Here is a 21,485-nt window from a genome sequence, read left to right on the forward strand (position 1 = left end):
GAAGGGAAAGGGAGAAACAACACATCTCTGTGATGATGGCTAGGCAAGAGATGACTTCACAACAGTGTTCACGAGGATAAATGTTTAGTAGAAGAATGATTATGACAAACTTAACTCCATTCCACTTAGTACAGAGGAAGAGAAAAAAGAAAAAAGAAAAGGGACTTAAAATGGCATCAGTACAAAAAAAAATTCTGTATCCATAGGTGGTTGCATATGTACACATAAATACATGCATGCAAGGTCTTCATAGAGCCCTTGAGTATGATATTGTTTTCCCTTTGTGTCTCTTTAAAGCTTAGTAACTCAGTTTGCAGCTATGAGAAACAAGCTATGCCTCCCGAGGCGAATTTATTAACTCCAGGACAATCGTGTCATGCAGATATAGTTACAGACACTCATCAGAAGTCCCATGACAACACAAATGGCTTATGATGGTCATGAGCAAGTCTGGCTGTGGAGTGAAAGCCCACATTACTTTTTAGAGGAAAAACTCTTTTGCATTTATATGTGATTATATATACACATACACACATTGCTTCTGTCAGAACTACAACTCAAGTTATTAAAATTTAATAAACTATTCGTGGCTTTAAAAACTGAATGCATTTCTTTGTATATGAGAATATCCTGATATACTGGTCAATTTTAGAAGCTTAAGAACTGCTTTCAGTGCTTTGGAAATATTTTGTTCCTGTGGGTTTTTTTTTTTTACAATTAGAAAAGTGTGGTTGGGGGAGGTCAAATCACATGTATGCACAGCATACTTATGGAGGTCAGAGAGCAACAATTGCCTCTATATTTTGATACAATCATTTTTGATAACCATGTAATTTCCTACACCCTGTAAGACTTTTCAGAGTCCTTTAAACATTTTCATGTGTAATTTCCCCTGCCTTCATTAAAAAGACCCTCTCCTTCCCCTCGTTTTCTTTAGATATTTAACACGAAGTGGATAGAAATGGGGGAAATGCGTGCTGGGGAGGGAAGAACTTGAAAGGTTTGGAAAAGCAAACACGCTGTTACAGGAAACATCAATGAGTGCTCACATCTGGTGTAGCCGAGCAAAGCTTGTGCTGGGGACAGGTAATGAAGTCGGGAACATGGCGCTGAAAAGACAGACAGAATGACCCACCACACAGAGCAGTTGGGCCATCGGAACAGGCTTTAGAAGAAAGTCATTTAGCCACAGCATGGTGCATTTGCTGAAGGCTAAATATGACCACATAGAGAAAGGACCATTTGGTGACAAGGATGGACACCTGGGGAAAGGAAGCAGTGTAAGAAATTTAGAGAGTCTATTAGAGTTTTTAATAATTGCATGAAGTTAGCTCTGAAACAGAGAGACTGGATGTTTGAGATTATTGGTTGAGATATGCCCTCCTCCCAAACAGGGAAACCACACAGAAAGAAGTAAAGATTAGGTTGGGGGCGCCTAGGCGGAGAAAATGGGCATGGAAAAAAATGGAAAGTGGAGGCTAAAGGAAACATGTTTTCTTCCTGTGATGATACAAATGCTCTAAACTTAAAGGCATTGTACCTTCTTGAGGTATTGCTGTAACAAAGTACCTTACAGAAGTCATTTGAAGGGAGAAAGGTTTATTTAGGATCAGGGCTTTGAAGAAAGCATGGCAGATAAGAACAGTTCACATCCTAATGGGCCAAGAAGGGGGATGTTGGCTTGCGGCTGTCTGTCTCTTCCTTCTCTTTGATTTTCTGGTTTGTAGCCCAAAGGATGGTGTTACTCACATTCAGAATGGGTCACACACACACACACACACACACACACACACACACACACACACAGCCCCATAGACATACCTCAGGTATGCCTTGTCATCTCCTAGGTGACTGTAAATCCAGTCTCATCGACAGTGAAGACTGATTACAATGTGGCCATGGTTGCCTATATCTGTAAACATATCAAAAACCACTGAATTGTGGCCTTCATGTGGGTAAGTTTCACAGCAAGTGGATATATGAATTCCATATCAATTTAACTGTTTGGGAGAGGGGAAGCAAAACTGAGATCTCTGAGAGACAGAAGAAAAATCTACTTATAGAAAACATCCTCAATTACCACCAAGCTCTGTAGATCTGGGGCTTGCCCCACAATCACATAAACTACAGGACAGAGAGGGATAATTTTTATTGCTTTTGTTTCTCTGGCAGAACTCTGGGTAACCGATTTTGGAATTTTGAAGAAGAGCATGGCTGCTTATATACACTGAAGTGAGGTGTGAGGCAGTTGCTCTGGAACTGGGCTGAAGAGTGACTGAAAGAATTGTAAAGTATCTGGTAGAAAATCATAAATGACTTGGGAGAGATAGTTGGTAAAAACATGGGTGTTAAAGGTGCTTCTGCTGAGGCCTCAGGAGGAAATGGGCAGCATGGTACTAGAAATGGGTGGCAAAGGAACCAGTCTGGAAAGATAGCCCCAATGGTGCAATGCTAGCACTTTTACCTAGGGGGCGCCACATCTGTCTAATTAGACTTAAGGCCCATTGTATAGGCAGGAATTCACGGCTGGTCCTATAAACCTGGACAACTGCCTATGATCAGACAAGGCACAGACCCGAGAGGGAAACGTTCTACTGCCAGTTCCTAAGCCAACATAATTTCTATTTTCTGAATACCTGTCCTTATACTCATGCACAGATGTAGTTCTCACTCCTCATCAAAGACGCTTATTTTTACAGCAGATGGGCATCATGAATACGGGACTGTGGAGGTGCACAATTCCCAACACGTTCATCTACAATGTAACCCCACACCTAAGGCTCAGGGAACCTCAATAAAGAGTGGGCAGGCAGATTGTAAGAACAGGAGACCCATGGTGCCTACTATAAAAGAGTGTCATCTAGACATGACAGGGAAGCTGCACCTGTGAAATCTCAACAGTACAGTTACCAAAACAAGGCCTGCACAGTGACCACACCCGGTGACATGCCAACATGGATGGGGCAGTTTCAGAAGGCCTCACCTGGATAAGAAACTCCAGGCCATCAGTGGCTGCTGAGCGAGGAAGAGTCTGTTTCCTCCATGGCCAAGCCACCTTGTAGGTTGCCCAGTTCAAACTGGTGAGTCCTAAACAGATACAGATATAGGCAACACTAAAGGGACTCAGCAGGTTTTATATATATAGTGTATGTATACATATTGTGTATGTATATATATGTAGGTGTGCATCTGTGTATATGTATGTTTATGTATATATGTAACAATAATAATTAAAAAGAGGTCAGGAATTTGAAAGAGTGGAGGGAACAAGAGAGGGGTTGGGGGTGAAAGTGATATAGAATGTTAATATGTGAAATTCTCCAAACCAAAAAATTTAGATAAAAATAATAAAATAAAATATTGAAGAAAAACAGGAGTGGCAGAAGTTGACCAAACTGGAACTACATTATTCTATTCTGGACAAGTGGAACTCATCATAAACTTGACTGTTTAAGTTGAAAATATTTCTGAGCAAAATGTTGAGATGCTACCCTGCTCATCTTGTTGCCAAAACAAACTCAAGCAACACAAACCAGTACTGGATCGTTTCAGAGGCTGTTAGTTGGCCATGTAAAGGATGCCATGTGAGAAACTATCCACAAAGCTCCTTATAGAGAGTGAGTCATATGGTCCACACCATGACCAAGGCAACTCTCATAAAAGAAAGCATTTAGGGATGAAGAAATGGCTCAGCAGTTAAGAGCACTGGCTGCTCTTCCACAGGTCCTGAGTTCAATTCCCAGCAACCACATGGTGACTCACAACCACCTGTAGTGAGATCTGGCGCCCTCTTCTGACATAAAGGCATACATGCAGCTAGTTCACTCATACACAAAATAAATATCTAAATCTTCTTTAATCCTAGCACTCGGGAGGCAGAGGCAGGCGGATCTCTGTGAGTTCGAGGCCAGCCTGGTCTCCAAAGTGAGTTCCAGGAAAGGCACAAAGCTACACAGAGAAACCCTGTCTCGAAAAACCAAAAAAAAAAAAAAAAAAAAAAAAAAAAAAAGAAAAGAAAAAAAAGAAAGAAACCATTTAATTTGGGACTTCCAGAGGGTTAGTCCATGATCCTCATCTTGCAAACATTCTTGCTTATATCCTAACCATACCAATCTCCAGGAGAAAGTTTTCAGCTGAGTTCATGGCAGTATGTTCACATCTCATATATATGTGCATACACTGTCTTCAGTGATACTGAGATACTGAGAACTGAACGTAGGCTCTTACACACTCTGTCACTGAACTACATTACAGCCCAAGAAAGAACACATTCTGTTGCTTTAAGCCACCAAGCTTGAGGCCATACTTCTCAGCAGACCTGAGAAGCTAATACCATGAGCAAGATGAATTCTGTGGCTGTCTGGTCTCCATCACCCCTCAATACTTACATTTAAATGTCAAGTCCATTGCTTGGTCACAGACTCACCTCTGTATTGTGGAAAATTTATTCTCAGCTTTCCTGTTGTCCTTTGCCATCATGGCAGCCACCTCACAGAACCCATGTGACCTTATACATTTGGGCCTTGGTAAGAAGATGGAATGGTCAATGAGACAGCTGGCTTTTATATAAGAGATTCCTCTACTCTTCTGTGAACTTGTATGTGACCCACTCAGAGGAGTCACCAGTTCCAGATGCCAGAGCATCCAAATCAGATAGACTGTTCCAAACCCTAGGACACCAGAATGTCTCAATGTTCAAAATGTCCCAGAAGGTCACTATGAAGATGCTTCATTTTAATTGTGTCTTAATTTATCTCTGACACATTACATTTTTGATTATTATCAGCCAGTGATGTGAGCTGTGAACTTAGGATACAGCTCCTGTCTTCTGGGAACTAACAATCTAGTTGTGCAGTACTAATTACCACCACCATTTACATATAAATGAATCAATTTAATAGAATAAACTATACTAAGCACTCCATTTTGTGCGTGCATGTGCATGCACACACACACACACACACACACACACACACACACACACACACCTACCTCTGTTAAGATCTATTTGAACAGAATAGTTTGAGGTTTTTAGTAGCTTAAAGGATGACTTCTTACCTGATTGCAATGTTTGAATCTCTTGTTATGTGGATGTATTACTTTTTAATTTAAAAATAGCCATCTTTTAGGAGCAGAGAGATTAAAGTAATTATGACATTCAGCATACGGCACTACAGAATCCAGTACATGGACCACACGGGTTTATCTACCACAGTCTTTAGCCACGCTCCCTGGGGATACAGCATGGGAAACACAGACAACCTCTCTGACTTCCATCTCAGAGCTCTGGGATTTAGCCCAGCTTTGTCTCCAAGCCACTTATGACTCTGTGACTCACAAACATAAACATTTATATTTAAGTAATATTTGAAATGTGGATAAACCGTTTGCTATAAGAGCTGCTCTTCTGAATGGCATCCCTTAGTGAGCACCATTCCTGAACTGACGGTAATAATCAGAGACTTGTTCTGAGACCAGAGATGTCTCCTGCCCTCTTCTGCTCAGCAGGTGTGTCCTCAACTCCTGGCTGTATATTGCAGAGAAAAGAAAAACAATGTATTCAACAATAAAATTTCATTTCTCCACTTACCCCAAAATGAAACCCTGTGCGGACAGACTATGCCACCACGTCACACATCAAAATCCTTAGACTCCAGGCTCACAATGCATTTCTTCTCAACTCTTCTGAAGTGGAGTGTCCATTGTAAACATCTATTCAGTTCTGGAATGGCTGAGGGATTCCTGTGGTCACATGCCTGTGAAGAAAGAAGGATAGGAAGATCACTCATCTCTTTACTTTGATGGTGCCTTCCTAAGTCTTGTAAACATTTTCACTTGTATCTTAACCATACCAATCTCCAGGGGAAAGTTTTCAGCTGAATTCATGGCAGTATATCCACATCACATATATATGTGAATATATGTGCATACATTCTCTTTGAGGATACTGGGGGTTGAACCTAGGGTCTTATATATGCTAGGTAAGCACTCTGTCACTGAGCTACATTCCTTGAAGGTTTATTTAGTAAGAAACGGAAAGACAGATTTAGGAACAGTTAACAACTAGTCAGACAGCAGAGGATCTACATACACCATACAAGCAATTCCCCTCATGAAAGTAGGACCCAGAGTCACAGTGATCGTGCGAAACGGAGCCCTCACTGGGAAACATGATCCACCCATCACCTCATCTCCATATGCACATGTCCACCATCCAAAAAAAGAAATGCAGAAATGCTTCTACTATCTGAATTAAGAGTGATTTATGTCAAGCCAAGTCTTATAAAGTAAAAATATAAGGAGTTGGTCCATGCATTTTTTAAGTATCCATGTCCAAGGGATGTGGTAGGGCCTTCTTAACAACAATGGTGAAATTCCATTCCAAATATGGTAAAGATCAGTATTGAGCCATCCATTGGTATTGTTTTCAGGGACAGTGTGGTGTGTTTGACAAAATGGTGGAGTAGCAGCCTGATAATCTGTTTTTTAGGGGCCTAAAGTCCTAAGTAGAAGGAAAGAAGACACAGATAACAAGACTGGCCTCTGGAGGAAGATATTAACAGAAGCTCCAAGATCCTCAGAGGAGGAACCAAGACAACCTGTCCCCAACACTGTTCCTCCAACCCTAAGGAGAAAGAAGCTGTAAGGACAAGAATGAAAAACAAGATTCTCTCTTAAATTTGTACACTTGAGGCCCACACAGCACCACATAAATGTGCCCTTCAAACAACTTCATGGTAGGGAGGCATCAGAGACCACATCCAAAACACCATCCTGCTGAGAGCTTGATGTGACCCCTCATGTACGAACGCCATGGCCAACACCAGCAGTTGGATGCACAGCTGAACACTGTGTCCCCTGTCACCTCCACTCTGCCAGGCCCAGGTGTTGGACTAAATGGATAAGAGTCACTTGACGACAGCCCCAGAAGGCCATGGGAGGAAGAAGCATAGCCCGCTCCTCTCAGAAAAAATGAAACTAGCCAAATTAGGGAAAGTGCTCTGCCCAGAAAAGCAGTGAGAACATCAGTGTGGGAAATACATGAGGGATGGTCTTGGCTGCTGGAACTTGATAGAAGGTGACAGACTGCCAGCAAGGGGTTGCAAGGGTTTGCAAGGGTCCACATGCTTGCATGGTATCCAGGTTTCATTTCTGCTGCTGTGACAAAACAATTTGGAGGGCAAAGGGCTTATTTGCCTTATATCTCCAGGTCTCTGTTTCTCATTGGGGACATCAGGGCTTGAATTCAAGCAGGAACTTGAAGCAGAAACCATGGAGAAACACTGCTCACTGGCTTTCCTTTGGCTTACACATAAACTCAATCTTAGCTAGCATCTTATACCATCAGGGACTACCTTCCTAGGGAATGGTGCCACCCACAGTAGGCTGGGCCCTCCTACATCAATTATCAATCAAGCCAATCTCCCACAGGCTTGCCTACAGGTCAGTCAATCTGGGCAGTCCCTTAATTGAGACTCCCTTCTCAGGTCACTCTGAGCTGTCTGAAATTGACAGTTAAAGCTACGTAGTACATGACACATAGGCAGTGTTTCAGAGCTGGGATAATTTGAGTTATGTATGTATTTTTCATGGCAAGAATATTCCTACATGAAAAATAAAAATTTGAAGCCATGAAACTTTACATGCTGCTGAGGAAGGAGTGGTGGTTTGAGGGAGCATCGGCCATAGGCTCAGGTATTTGACCCCTAGTTATTGGCAATGTTTGTGAGGTTTCTGAGGAAGTATGTCACTAGAGGCGGGCTTTGAGGTTTCATGGCTCACCTTACTTCAAGTTTGTTCTCTCTGCTTTGTGCTTGTGGTAAGAGATGGTGTGATCTCTCAGCTTCCTGCTCCTGCTGCTATGGCTCCCCCACATTCTGGACTCTCCCTCTGGAACCAAAGTCAAAAACTAAACCTTTCCTTCTAGAAACTTCCTCGATTATAATGTTTCATCATAAACAGGAAAGTAACTAAGACAGAAATAGATGATTTTTCCATGCAGAAGATATGAAACACAGGCATAGGATCATAGTAGACATCTGCAATACCTACATAAGCAAAGTCAATCAAGAAACATGATGCCATCTAGATCCATAATAGTCTTGACATTTTTGAGGTAGCTGCTGAGGTAATATGCTACAGTCTTTCACAGGAAACTATTTTTTTTAGAAGTAGAAAGAGTTTAGTCTAAAAATAAAAAAAGAATAAAAGTACTTCTTAGCCAATACATAGCCATTGCCAGCTATTTGCTGTCATATCAGGTAGTATTATGGAACAAGATGAATGTGCATCATGGGCCTTTGTTTAACCAGCACAATCACACACATAAGCAACAAACTGTCACTTGTCACAGTCACGGTGACGATGTCATTAGGAACTTTTCAGCTCCATTATAATCTGGTAAAACTACTGTCACATACTGACTGAAAGTTCACAGTGCAGCATGTGACTGTAGAATCCAAGATGCCTTTATTTTATTTAAATTTTAAAAGTTTTTAAGCTTCCGCTGTGCACTAGATACTAATTGTGATGGGTGCAACAATGAATCACAAAATCATGAATTCTACTCCAGCAAGGGGATTAGAGATGGACAAGCCCTCACCACTAACTGAGACCCTGTTGATAGTTAATGGATTCAAGGGAGGAGCAACCATTTTTCCTTAAGAGTGTGTGTTACTCTGGTAGATTGACCACACTGCAGTGGATGGTCTCATACCCAGAAGTATCTGGACAGGGCAAATAAGACTTGGTGGGCTGTCTTCAAAACCAGGACACAAAGTTGGAAGGGGTGGGTTGAATCTGGAAGAAGTTAGGGGAGGAATGGAAGAAATAGGATCAAAATATATCACATGAAACTCTCAGAGATTAAAAAAAAATACTTTTTTAAGTGCATGCTCAAGTGTGTGGTTGAAGACAGTACCTGATATGGGCTGTGGAAAAGCAGCAATCCTACCTGGGCTGCCTCAGGAGATGCAACAAGACATCGAATTTACTAAAACACAACCAGCCAGCCATAACAACAAAACCTCAAGCTGTATGAGCCTGATCTACTCCTCAGTTCTGTCAGAATCCAGGGCCTTGCATTTTAGCTGTTGATACTTTTAGAATTGTTCATTTCCTAATGTACTGAAATTTTTATTAGGAAATTTTTCTCCAGTATGATTTTTTTCTTCAAGCCTTGTAAAAATTTATTGCATTCTGTATTAATAAAGCAGTCTAGTTCTTTGGTACTGTTTGCTTTTCTATCCTTTTAGTAAGATCAGTTTGGGTTTTTTAATAGAAAGCTTGTCTCTCAAAGAAATCTAGAGTTATCTTGCCTTCCCCTCTATTGGGGTCCAAACTACATTCATTTTTTTCTTAATTTTCCTAAGGATTAAAATATACATCATCAACTTATCACAATTTGCTTGACGATGGAAATAAATGGCCAGCAACTTTGTAACGTATACATTTTGACTTTCTCCTGTTGGTCTAATGCTGATATCATCACATACATCCATGTATGTCACAAACCCACAAAACATAACTACTGCTTCGTTAACCTTTAAAAAAATATGAAGGAGGCCAGGTGGTAGTAGTGCACACCTGTAATCCCAGCACTTGGGAGGCAGAGGCAGGTGGATCTCTGTGAGTTCGAGGCCAGTCTGATCTACAGAGCTAGTCCAGGACAGGCTCCAAAAGCTACAGAGAAACCCTGTCTTGAAAAAAAAAAAATTGAAGGAGACCTGGGGAGATGGCTATGAGGTCAAGTGCTTGCCACACACTCATGACTGAAGTTCAGATTCCAAGAAGCTACATATATAACTGCTGAGCTGGCATGGCATCCTACCTGTCACCCCAGGCCTTGAAAAGTAGAGACAAAGACAGAGGATCCATGGAGGGAGCTGGCTAACTACTCACTGAAGTGATGACTCTGGGTTCAAGTGAGAGACCATGCCTACACTCAGGAGGAGGAGAGCAATCAACTGAGAAAGGTATCCAACATCAACCTCTGGCCTCCACATACACTCACACACATATGCATGTGTATCTGCACATGTACACACATGTGCAAACATGCATGCACATACATCACACACACACACGCACACGCATGCAGAAGAAAGGAGGCAAGGAAGGGTGATGAAGGAAGAGATGGAAGAAGGAAGAAAGGAAAGAGCTGCTGTTGGGTGAACCTTTTTCCTGAGCAGATGAACAGTGTCCTCCACACCAGATAAAGCTCCAACAACAGAGCAGAGAAGCAACTCCTCCAAGTCCATCTTGGTGAACTAATGCCTCTTATTGGGGTTTCTTACAAGAGCCTTGCCAAGGTTACCTACTGGAGCCACTTACCAGTGGTTATACACTGAAGGAAATACCCTCAGCTGCTAACTGTTTACATATCCTCAGGAGGAATTATATTATACCATTTACAAGTATTTTGATGAGACAGGCCTTCTCTATCTTACTTTTTGTTTTCCTATTTTACAAATATATGAATATACATACATATGTGTGTGTGTGTGTGTGTGTGTATACACACACACACACACACACACACACACACACACACACGTATATATGTTTCTCCTCATAAGCCTTTCTCTCCTTAATGATGGAAAGTTAAATGGGTCCAATCTTATGCAAGTCTGCTGCAGGCAGTCACAGCTTCTGAGTTTCAGAGGCCAAGGGCTGTGTCATGCCCAGAGGTCAGCATTCCTCAAGAGTAAATAATGGCCACAGGGCAGTCTTTCTATTTACAGTCAATGTTTCTCTGCTCTTTGTTCCTTCCTGTGGTGTGAAATCATCATTTGCATTCATCTCCTCTCAGTCTGAAGTCCCAAACTTCAGAATCTCATAGGGAATTTCTGTCTTTATCTAGAAAAGTCTTCTATTTTCCCCTGCCTGTTGAATGATGCTTTTGCTGAATACAATAGTCTTGGGTGAGACTATGAGCATACTGATTATTCTTCTGCTGCTTCTAGACTCTTCATTTTTATGAGACAACAGGTCCTGGACACACAGTTTCCCCACATATAGAATAAGTCACCACTTCAGTTTTTAAATTTTCTATTGTCACTGGTCTAGGTATGAAACTCTTCTTGGAATCCAATGATCTCCCTGGACATGCAGATAAAGGTTTTTCATCAAATGTGGGACATTGTAATTCTTATTACAAGTATGGCAATAAGAACCTCCTGGTTTTTTCAATTCATTTATGTTGTTCTGGCTACAAGTAAATCAATGACTTCACTGACCTCCCAAAGTCTTCTGTTAATGCCATCTAGAATACTTTCCACTTAGTTGCTGTGTTTTCCAGATCTAGAATTTCCTTCTGGCTCTTTTGTTGTAGTTCTTATTCCCTATTTAAATTTCCCATTTGTTCTATCATTGTGACCATATTTTCTTTTGCTTCTTTCAATATGGCTTATTTTTATTAGCCAAACACATTTAGAATCAAGGCTTTGTCTGCTAAATTCAAAATCATAGCCTTCATTCAGTTCCTAATGAGTACTTATTTTTGTGTATATGGATGTCACTGTCCTGTTTTACATAAGTGTCATATTTCTGTTGAAAGATAGATATTTTATATAATGTAATTTGGCAATTGAATGATTTTTAAAGCCATATATGTATGCAGAACTGCAGGATCTGACTCCCACAGTGGAGTTTCTACTCAGATCTGAAATTGAGGTTTTTAAATAAATTTTCCCACTTTGATAATCATAGCTCATGAATGTGTCACCAATAGCTTAGGAATCAGCTAATGATTTGGGCAGATGTTTACACCTCAGACCCCCAAAGCACTTCCATTCTTCTCTGATAAATCAATCTGTCTGCGTGTTCAGAGAGATTCAGAGTTCAGACAGTTCTCTGGTGTGCCTGAATCTTCTGTTTCCTCTAAACTCTTTGCCATCTCCTCCAGAATGCATGTGCACAATTCATAGCTCCCATGTCAGGAATGTCTGGGAAGTTTATTGAGCACTACATGCTTCTCTGACTCCCAAGACTGCCTTGAATTTTGGGGTGGCCCACAACTTTCATCAAATGGAACCAGAACCTTAGTGCAGCAACATTCTAGGTTTTTCTATATGGCGTGTGTGTGTGTGTGTGTGTGTGTGTGTGTGTGTGTGTGTGTATGTGTGTGTGTATGTGTGTGTATATGTGTGTGTGTGTGTGTGTGTGTGTGTGTGTGTGTGTTTATGTGTGTGCCACTTCTTCATGATACAGCACTGGTTTTTCTCCAAGTTGAGTTTCCCTGCCCAGAAAGCAAGCCTAGTTGTGTTCATGACTTGGCTACTCTCATAAAATGACCACTGTCATCTACCAGCCTGGTGAGGGGAAGCATGGGAGCAGACCCAAGGGGGAAAAAAGGTGACATATGCCCACAGTCCTTACCTAAAATTCATGTATGTTTTTCAAAAAGAAACACCTCTCAGCTATTGCCTGTTTGGGGTCAATTTCCATGTCCCCAAAATGTATGCTATTGAAAATTTCATCTGATTTCATAACTGATGATTTTACAGAGAGGATTCACTGACATCTTCACACAGTTGACTCACTTCTATACTGTGGCTTCCTAGGATCTCTCCCGAGTAATGAGAGGGTAGTTCATTGTCCTGTTGGCATTTGACTTGGCCATTTTTCCTGGTTGATCCAACACTATACTAGCAGAGGCTTCCAGTGATGACTTGACTTGGTCATTGCTTTCCTGTCACCCATCATTAAAAGAACAATTGGGAAATGACTGGTCCTCAAACAAAAAAAGTATGGAACAGATCTACATAAAGCATTCACCCGGCTTAGTTCAGGTCATTTCAGCGTAGTACCAACTGAAACCTACTGTCTATAAATGCAAGACTAAGAAACTAAATATTTATTATTATGGGCATCTGAGTGTTGGGCACTGTTGTTACCCATCAACACTAGCTTACATAGTTATCTAACATAGGTGATGTATTATATAGTCTGTTCCACGTTAGCAATAAAATAAGGTAATACCCTGACCTACATTGTACAACCCTTCCAATAGATCCTGGCTAAGTGATTCTGTCTAGATTACAAGTATCATCCTTTGCCTTAAGATAATAAAAACACTTAGTATGGATTTATTCATATTATTGTGGGAGGAGAAGAGGACAGGAGGTGACTTAAATAATCATTTGCCTCTGAGAGTTATTGACAGTAAGTAAAAAAAAAAAAAAATCTAATTGTGTCTTTTGTAAGGCTGATACACCAAGTTTCCATCCACCTGTGAGTTTCTCTGCTACTCCAGTATCACAATCAAAGGTTCACAAGGACACACTCTAAACTCTTGCTCTTCTCATCTAAACTCCTATTCTCTGTCTTTTGCACCCAAATTCTAAATACAGAATGAGACATCTTAGAACTCCTCACTTGCTATTAAATAGCTATTTGTAATGCGATGTCTATGGCTAATTATAGATGTCTGTGTGTTAGGGACAATACTACCTCACATGTAAAGACGTTAACTTAAAAATCCGATCTCTCCTCAGCACTGCAAGGGGCATTGTCAGTCTCAGCATTGAGCCGGTCTTTCTACTGATGCACTGCTGGACTATGTGTACACAGAGAACAGAGACAGCAGGACACTTGGGGAGCTATTGTATAAGGAAGCCAATGTCGGGAAAATCACAAGCAAGGAGAGCAGGATAAATGCCATAAGAACATACCGAAGCCCAGCAGCAAGCAGGGCATTGGAGGTTTGGGCTGCTGGGCAATAGCAGCGGTGTACAAAACAGCCACAGCTCCAAACAATGCAGGCGAAGAGATAAACAATCGACAGCACTTGCCAACCCCGGGTCGAATTTCATACATGTGTAGTTCAGCCTACGTGTGCCTACGAAGCCATCCTTGAGCTTCACAGCTGTGGCTTGTGTCCACACCATCGTCTTAAAGAAACAGATGCCAACAGAATAATTCCAGCGGAGCCTATTAATCCTTTATATATTTTATATGATTTTCTCCACCACTGTATGTATGAGTTACAATGTCATTTGAAAATGTCCCATGCTGCAAATAATAGATTAGTCTTCTGGCAGCTATAGATATCTCACCCATAACAACTAATCCAGAAGTCAAAAAGATCTCTGCCTTGCAAGGAAACCAGCTGTGATAAAGCACAGCAGCATTAGCTACAGAAGAAGCAGAGTGAGCCACCATGGGCCTGGTGACCTACAATTCTGTAAAAGCCTACAGATGTCACAGCTGCCTGTCTGCCTCCTCTGGAAAATGGTCAGGTTTACTCAAGTCATAAGGGGCCTCCATGTTGCCCTGGGAAGAGCATACAGGAATCCCTCAGACAGAAGCAACTGCAAATCATGCAGGAAACAGCCAGATTGCCGGTCATAAACACATATCAACCAGAGGCCTTTCCTATGAGATTGACAGTCTTACATGGGTCACTAACTCACATGTTATCAATAAAACACAACAGTAAGAAATATTGCATCAAAATTACGATGCTGGCTTATCAAAAAGGCTATATTAAATTGCTCTCTGATTGAGATTAAAGATTATAACATCCTCAAGTTGACCTTTCCACACATATACAGTAATATCTTAGTGTTTAAATGTACCTGGAAAATATAATATAAAATACTTCATTCATAGTGACTCTCAATCACCACAGACTAATAAAACTATAAGTCAGAAGTGGTGGTGCACACTTTTAATCTTAGCATTCAGGAGGTAGAGACAGGAGACTCCCTGTGAGTTGAAGGTGGGCCTGGTCTATATAACCAGTACCAGACAATCATAGTTACATGGGGAGAACCTGTCTCAAAATCAATAAACAAACATATTCAAGTGTATGTGTATGTCACAATTAGAAATTACATATGCAATCACTGATTTTTCTAGTAGCCACACTCAAAGGTATTTTAAGAGAACAAAATTACATTTACAAGTGTTTATTACCCCCAAATAGTAAAAAATATTATCATTTTATTTAATTTGATATCATGAAAATATTATTTTTATTGAGAATAATTTTTTCATTCACTATATTCTGGCCATGGTTCCCCTCCCTCATTTCCTCCCAGGCCCTCCCTACATCCTCACCCATCCAACTCCATGCCTTCTTTCTCTCTCTACTTAGAAAACAAGCAGGCAAATAAATAAACCAGAATAAAAATTTTTTAAACCACAAGAAATACACACACACACACACACACACACACACACACACACACACACGTGCACACACATGCACACACATGCACACACACAAACAAAACCTATAAAAACACAAAATTAGAGAGCATAATATATAAGCAATAGGCCAGTAAGGGAAAAAAATACCCAAATGAAGCAATCTGAGGGGGAAAATAAACTCTAAAAATTCCATTGACTTAAGTTTGTGTTTCCATCTACTGCTGGGATAGGGCCTGCCCTTAAGTGTGGTTTGTGTACCCACTGAGATTCTGTTGAAGAAAATTAGGTTTTCTTTACGAGTGGTTAACAATTAGAGACAGCTTCTTGGTTAGAGATGGGGGCTTGTGTCCACTTGCCCACCTCAGATCTGGAACCTCATCTGCCTTGGACATGTGCAAGCCCTGTGCATGCTGCCCATCTCCATGAGTTCATGTGTGCATCAGTCCTGTTGTGTCTGGAAGATCTAATTTACTGGGTGTCTTCATAACCCCTTGACTCTTACATGATTCTACCTCCTCTTCTGCAGGGTTCCCTGAGCCCTGAGGGGAGGGATCTGATGGAGACATCCCATTTAGGAGAGAGTGTTCCAAGGTCTCTCACTCTCTGCACATTGTCCAGTTGTGGGTCTCTGTATTAATTCCTATCTATGACAATATTATTTTGACATTTGATAAGCAATACAGTTAGTATTGAGACACTCTTACATTGTTTTATTTATGCTAAGTATATGACATCTTGTGTGTGTGTTTTATGATCTAGCACATCTGAAAGAGTACTGGACATATTTCAAGTGCTCAACAGGCATGTTTGGCTAATGACTACCATGTGGACACATCAAGTATCAAGAAATAAGGCTTTACTGAATAACTGAGATTAATGAAATATGTAATTGCTGCTTTCATATCCAATATTCAAAACCACTGGAAGAAATGCAGATGTCACAGATGTTTATAGCATGATCTCCCAAAGCTCTTTAGGCCTGAATGAAAGAATTCAATGTGTCTGAAAACCATTAGCAAGGGGAAAGGTTACTACCAATTTCTTGACAGAGGAAATGAAGACATCTGAACTCTTACAAGTTTTAAACTCACAAAGAAAGTTCCTTAGAAAAATTGTTTCTTAAGCCTTCCAAAATGAGGTGTAGCCTTTGATACCCAGGTCCTTTTATAATTAGAGAGGAGGCAGGAGAGTTGCAAGCACTTAAGCCAATTAGACAGTCTCCTCTGGCCTTTATAAGCATATAAGTTCAATCCTCAAACATGTAACACAAAAACAGCTGAACTATCCAAGATGGCCGTTTCAATCTATATTAGAACACAGAAAGAACCAACTAAGCAATCATCCTATGAAAGTTAAAAGTACAGCTCCATCCCCTATTTTTATGCCAAATGTCCAGTAACTTAAGGTTGTTTGGTCATTTTTAAGATGTTTTATTTTTAATTAATGTATGTGTCTGTGGTGGGCATGGGCATGTGAGTTCAGGTCCCAATGGTTCCATGATTTTGAAATGTTATGGAAATTTGAGATCAAAGTTTGCTAATTCTGTTATAACTTGGAAATGTTTAACTGAAGTCATGTGTAGATTTCATTGCATTTGTTCATTTTCTAAAATAGACGAGGGGTGGGGATGCAGCTCAGGTGGTAGAGTGTTCACCTAACATTCACAAAGCACTGTGTTCACCCCAGCACTGCTTTGGTACATGAGGACACAATCCAGAATCCCAGAACTTTGGAGGTGGAGGCAGGAGGATCAGAGGTTCATATGGGTCCTTGGCTACATAGTGAGTTTAAGGACAGCTTAGAATACATGAGACCCTAAAGTAAAAATTAAAATAAGAGAAATATAAATGCAAAATTAAAATTAAACCTTCTATGCAAAAAAATAGGAAATACAAAGAACGTATTTCTTAGATGATTGTGTTTCTGCCTTAATCTAATTCAGATCTTGAGTCATTGGGATGTTTTCTTAAAGTCAAAACAGAACTCTAGACTTAGGATAATGTGGATTGGTGCAGCAGGAAATTCTAAAATATTGAGTCCTAAGAAACAGACAGAAAAGAAATCATAGATTCTGGCAATATGTAGTGGATGGTTTATGCCAAAAAGAAGGAAAGAAAAATGCTGGTAAGGATGGAGAGCAAAGGGACCCATATACTTCTGGAAGGAATGTAACTTGGTAGAGCCATTATGAAGAACAGCATGGGAATTCCTTTAGAAAAGCTAAACATAGGCCTACCATATCATCCAACAATCCCACTCCAGGTATATATCAAAAGAAAATGAAACTAGTACATTAAGAAGTTGGAATTCCTAACCTTATTGCAGCACTATTGACAACAGCCAAGGCATGAAATGATCTACATGTCTATCAATAGACAAATGAAATTGCAGCCTATCAATACAGCAGGACATTATTGAGTTGGTAACGATAAATGAAGACCTATTACAGGTGACTGGGACTGGAAGATATTGATGTTAAATGAAATAAGCCAGACACAAAAAGACACATATTGCATGCTCTGTCTCAGTAAATACCAAATACAGTGTGATAGACAGAAAGACAGGCAGGCAGGCAGACAGGCAGACAGACAGATCTAGATAGATACACAGACAGACAGACAGAGTTACGGTGGTAGATAGGAATAACTTGTAGCATTCTACAACACAGTAGGCTGACAGTAGTTCACCACAGACTAGCATATATTCCAGGGAGAGCTAGAAGATAGGAGCCCAGAGTGTCCAATGTCAACAGAGGATAAGGAAATAGAAATATAAATTGCCCAAATTTGGTCACTGTACAACACATATTGACATATTACTCTATACCCCATAAAAATACACACTCTTCATATGCTAATTGAAAAAACAGCTACTGAAATACAGAGAGGTTGAGCAGCTAGGGTCATGAGGGACAGTGCTTTGGGGACACGCAGCTCACTGCTATAGAAAACAAAGGACTTAGAAAAGGAAAGATAATGAGGATGGAGCCCACAAGGCCATTAGGAAGTTCTACTTGTCACAAATGTAGATTTTTTTAATACATGACTTTTTAATAAATTATGGATCCTTATATATATTTCTGATGATTTTTAAAATTTTCCAAAGACTAAATATCTTTTCATGTTTCTCCACAACTCTCACAAGCTAATGTTTCCACTTTTATCATATATTAATGTACACTATGAGTTTTTATTGTGACATTTTCACATATGTATATAACGTATTTTGATTATAATCATGCCCCTATCACCCACTCTTATCCCCCGCCCATCCCAATGGATATCTTTCTCTTTCTAACTAGTCCACCTTCTGCTTTTAATTTTCTCCCCTTTTGGAACCCAATGAGTTTAGTTAGTTAGTTAGTTAGTTAGTTAGTTAGTTAGTTAGTTAAGTTACAAGTATATGGAGGAGGGGTTATTTACAAGGGACAAATAGATGACTCAGTGGATAGAGGTACTTGCTGCCCAAGCCTAGAGAAGTGAACTTGATACCTGGAGACCATGTAAAGGTAGAAGGAGAGAATGACTCCAAAAGTTGTCCTCTGACCTTCACATGTGCACTGGGGCACACACACAACCACAATAATAATAGTGATAAATATTTTTTAAAGAAAAGATGGACATGGGTCCTCTTTTGATGTCTGAACACAAGATTCTACCATCTTCTGTTAGGTCTCAAACCTGGAACAGATGGCTGAGGTGCCCATTTAACATATCAAAGCAGGCCTGGCAGCCAGGCTCTCCCTGCATCTCTCAGCCCCTGCCTGTTACAGGGGCTCCTGGATGGCATAGCCCACCCCTACCCTAAACTTCTCCAGCCCAGAGGCTGGGATGCCCTTCCCCCAGCTGCCCTACCCTATATAATCCAACGACTTCAGTTAGCACACTCTCTTCTGGGCCTCCTGGCGGCCGCACCTGGTTCCCCTCTTTCCCCTCCCCTCTCTTCACATGGCTCAGGGTCATGTCCACTCTGGATTCTCCCAGATGTCCCTCCCTCTGGCTGGCTAGGCTCTCCCATCTATCCTCAGCAAACTTTCTCCTCTACCATACCCAGGAGCAGTCATGTCCTCTCCATTTTTATTTCTTTTTTTTTTTTTCCATTCATCTTCCAAAGCAGAGGAGGTAATGCCTACGGTACCAGGGCACCAGAACAAGTTTTCAGAATCCAGAACTCGTATTGCTTTCCTCCCCCTAACCCCCACCACCGCCGTAGTAGACAAGCATCTGGAAGGAAATGGGAGTGGGTGACAACGAAGTCAACTCACACTAAGGCACAAGTAAACAACAAACAGGCGTTCTATTGATCCATGGTGAGAAATATAACACCCTGTACAAGAAATACCCACATTAGCCTGATCAAAACCTTTTTTTTGCATATGTAGTCCAACCACATGGAAATCAAAAGCCAGATTTATGAGAACAGGCTCAAGACCATGAGAAAGGTAAATCAGAATGCAAATGCATTCTCCCCAAATGTGCTTGTTCTGTGAGATATTTTCACATATCTTTCAACAACAGCAAAAGGTTCAGTAATGAAATAAATTTGAGAAATGCTGGATTAATCCAAGTTAAATGGCTTTGATAGCTGCACATTGCCTTTGGCCTGTAGTTCATTGCGAATCTCCTAGGGCTCAGATAGGTTTTTCTGGATTACATGGCTCCCATCTTTTCTGAAGAACATTGACCAATCTTATGAAATAGAGTTATTCTACACATTCAGTTCCAGGGTCACTGAAAAGTCTTTAGCATAGTGTGTATTCTTACCAGAGAGACAGGTTTGCCAATAGCCCTCATAAACTCAGCATGCAAACACAGCAATGTATCACTCCTTGTGGGGCTATATCAGTTTTTCTGCAGTCACTATGGAGATGTACCTGACATGAGCAACTTACGATTTACTTTATCTCACGGTCTCAGAAGTGTCAGACCATCATGGTGGGGAGAACATGGCAGGGTAAGGCAGCTCCCATCATGTCAAACAGCAAGCAGGGAAACAAGAGAATTCTGGTGTTCTCCAGCTTACCAAATGGAGCCATCCACACCCATGGTGGGTATTCTCCCCTCAGTTAACCATCTGTGTAATACTGCCACCAACACACCCACTGGTGCGTCTCACCAGCCTCCCGAGCAACTCTACATGCAGTAAAAGTTGACAATAAATATTAACCACCACATGTATATAGTGACCATGACAACAGAATGTTCAAGGTCTAGCATTTCAGTCTGCCCATCACCCTTGAGTGTTTGTGTGCTACCAATGTGAATCTTACTTTCTGGCTTTTCTTGCATTTCATCAGTAATTAAGACACTAAGCAGATTATGGTCTAGGTTTGCTTTCCAACAAATAATCTAATCTTTAAAAAATATTTTAAATACCTTATTGTGTCATGTGTTTGTTTTCAAAGGTGACTCTAGCCAGTGATGGTAGTACACATTTGTAATCTTATCAGATCTTATCAATAGAGGCAGAAGGATCACAAGTTCAAGGCTACTTAACTATGTAATGCATTTGAAACCACCTTGGGTCACATGAAATCTTTTCTCTGAAATAATCAAGTAATAGGAATTTCAATGGGACTCTCAATGGTGCTACACTACTTTAAATTTTTAAAGTCCTACCACAGTAATGTGCCACTCAATCTAGAAAATTGTCTGTCTGTTAATATTCATATTCCAAGTGTGCTGGATAGTTTTATGTCAACTTGACATAAGTTAAAGTCATCTGAGAGGAGGAAACCTCAATTACAAAAATGTTTCCATAAGATCAGGCTGCAGGCAAGCCTGAAGGGCATTTTCTTAATTAGTGCTTGATGTGGGAGAGACCAGCACATTGTGGATGTGGTGCTATCCCTGGGCTGGTGTTCCCAGGTTCTGTAAAAAAGCAGGCTGAGCAAGCCACGTAAAGCAAGCCAGTAAGCAGCACCCCTCCATGGCCTCTGCATCAGCCCCTGCATCCAGGTTCCTGCCCTGTTTGAGTTCCTGTCCTGACTTCCTCTGATAATAGACAGTGATGTGGAAGTGGAAGTGAAATAAACCCTTCCTTCCCCAACTTGCTTTTTGGTCATGGTGTTTCATTACAGCAATAGAAACCCTAACTAAGACACCAAGGATGGGTTATATGGTGTCACAAAAGGAAACTTGCAGAGATAATCAAAGAGTGGAGATGCTGTGTTGCCCTGGATGGTCCAGGTGAGCTCAGTGTAATTGCAAGGGGCCAGGTGAGTGAAAGGATGTCAAGAGATTCAAGAGTCGCAAGAGACCAGATGGCAGAATCAGAGGTTACAGTGATGCAACTGGCAAGTGGTAGAGCTCATAAGGCAAGAAATATGG

The sequence above is a fragment of the Onychomys torridus genome, chromosome 3, assembly GCF_903995425.1.
Source record: "Onychomys torridus chromosome 3, mOncTor1.1, whole genome shotgun sequence".
In the NCBI taxonomy this organism is placed as follows: domain Eukaryota; kingdom Metazoa; phylum Chordata; class Mammalia; order Rodentia; family Cricetidae; genus Onychomys; species Onychomys torridus.